Source organism: Vicia villosa, linkage group LG1 (genome assembly GCF_029867415.1).
Source record: "Vicia villosa cultivar HV-30 ecotype Madison, WI linkage group LG1, Vvil1.0, whole genome shotgun sequence".
NCBI lineage: Eukaryota > Viridiplantae > Streptophyta > Magnoliopsida > Fabales > Fabaceae > Vicia > Vicia villosa.
In genome coordinates this window covers 174,857,621-174,860,331 of record NC_081180.1, presented here as the reverse complement: position 1 = coordinate 174,860,331, position 2,711 = coordinate 174,857,621, and positions in this window count along the sequence as shown.

Genomic DNA, 2,711 nt, shown 5'->3' with positions numbered 1-2,711 from the left:
TAAACATGGGTGTACGTTTAGAAGAAGCAGTTCGGGAAGGACGCCTGAACAAAGAACCAGAATCTTCTGTTGGTCCAAGGAAGTATGGAAGTTCTTTCCAGAAGAAAAAGGATCAAGATGTCAGCAATGTCTTGCACAAAATCAAGAAGAAATTCCAACCTCAAGTTGCAACAATAACTCCGGTTGTTAACTCAGCGCCAGCTTATCAACCTCAGGTCTCGCAACAACAAATTCAACAAAGGTCGCAGCAACCTCAGCAGCAGGTTCGACCTCCAAATTACAACAATCGGGCTCCAAGGTATCCTGCCTTTGACCCCGTACCAATGCCGTATGCAGAATTATTTTCAACATTACTGGCAAAAGGACTCATTCAGACAAGAAGTCCTCCAAATCCTACAAACAGTTCCTCACCATGGTATAAGGCTGATCAATCTTGTCCCTATCATCAGGGGGCACCAGGTCACAATATTGAGAACTGTTTCCCTTTCAAGATTGACGTCCAACGATTAGTGAATAGCGGAATGCTATCCTTCAAAGATACTAATCCAAACGTCCAAGAAAATCCTTTGCTGCAGCATAAAGAAGCTTCAGTAAATCTGATAGATCAACACCCTAACGTCATTCAAATCTACGACATTCGTCAGATAGGGGAAAATCTTGTCAAGATGCACGCTAGACAAGCGGGGTACGGTCATGTACCACCTCACAACTACTTCACATGCGATATTTGTCCAAAGAATAATCAAGGATGTATCGTAGTTCAAGCTGCATTACAAGAACAAATGGACTTAGGATGGATTCAACATATCCGAGTCAGGACTGAACATGACATCAACATGGTTCAAGGATGTCTAGAAGAATACAAAATCTACAAAGTTGAAGATCTTGAAGGATCGGTAGTCAGGTTCCACAAAACTTTAAATGGACTTGCCTACTTTGGAACAGATTTCCACGCTTACAGTAGATGCGAAATCTGTCGAAGAAATTCACGAGGATGTTTGCGTGTTCGCAACGAAATTCAAAAGCTGATGGATGACAATACCATTACTGTTCTTGCCAACAGAGAAGATGATGAAGTCTTTACCATATCTCCTCAAATTAATCAAGTTGAACCAATGCAAGTCAAGTATGATAGCAGGAAGACAGCAGTTGCTCCACTAGTCATCTACTTACCAGGTCCTGTACCGTATGAGTCCAGCAAGGCTATACCATACAAGTACAATGCTACATTCATTGAAAATGGTAAGGAAATACCATTACTGTCTGTTGTCAACATTGCTGACGTTAGTCAAGTCACCAGAAGTGGACGAGTCTTCAACAGAACAACAGAAAATGTGGAGAAACCTTCGGAGGAAGTACCACATAGGCAAGACAATCATCCGACCAATGCTGTTCAAGCGAAAGAAAATGATGAGATCTTGAAGTTAATCCAGAGGAGTGAATACAAAATTGTAGATCAATTACTACATACTCCGTCTAGGATTTCTGTCCTTTCCCTGCTATTGAGTTCTGAAGCTCATAGGGAAGCTCTACAGAAAGTTTTGGAACAAGCTTTCGTAGAACCAAGTGTTACTATAAGCCAATTCAACAACATCTTTGCCAACATCTCCGCCGGAACTAACCTAAGTTTCTGTGACGAAGATCTTCCTGAAGAAGGAGTAGACCACAATCTTCCACTTCACATCTCAGTTGGCTGCATGGGTGATGTACTCACAGGAGTCCTAATAGACAATGGATCCTCTCTCAACGTCATGCCGAAATCAACATTGTCAAGATTATCTTTCGAAGATTACCCTCTAAGAAAAAGTCATGTCATCGTCAAAGCATTTGATGGATCAAGGAAGTCAGTTTTTGGAGAAGTGGATCTTCCCATAACTATTGGACCTCATACGTTCAAAATCACTTTCCAAGTTATGGATATCCCAGCGCAATACAGTTGTTTGCTAGGTCGCCCATGGATTCATGAGGCTGGGGCAATTACTTCAACACTTCATCAGAAACTGAAGTTCATAAGCGATGACAAATTGGTAACCGTATGTGGAGAACGAGCTCTGATCATCAGCAACCTGTCATCATTCTCCGACATAGTGTCATACCCCAAAATTTGCCCATCTCATTTCACCTTTCAAATACTCAAAGATCTCCAATTGGTCAAAGTCACCTACCTCCTAAAACAATGAACTCCTGAACTATGGTTTTGCCTTCTCTGAAAAAAAATTGATGGATTAAGGTCTCTAATGGATTTCATACGACCTCTTATGGTTCAAATTAATCCCATGACAAGTTTCGAGTCTCAGTTCCCAAGACTGCTCAGTCAAAGGCTCAAAACATTAATAAGGAGTCATCTTTTTCAAAAGTCCATAATCTGGACACGGAAGAATCAACTAAAGACGAAACCATAAAAAAGAGAGCCTTTAGAGGACACAATGAGCTTTCTAAGAAGTCCTATAACATTTTCATATGATTAGAATTGAGAAAGTTATGATTGGGTAAAATTGAGCAATTTTGGCGAAATGCATAAAAGCCGGTATGAGCAAAATGGATTTGTTGAAACAACGGGCTTAAGTTATGGATTCCCGACTTAACCATGGCCCATATGAGGATTCCTAAAACTAATTATTTTATTTTTATAATATTTATTATATTTATTTGAATTCTTATTCATTTAAATTTTAATAAATTAGACAAAATATAAAATAATTTGTTTTAAA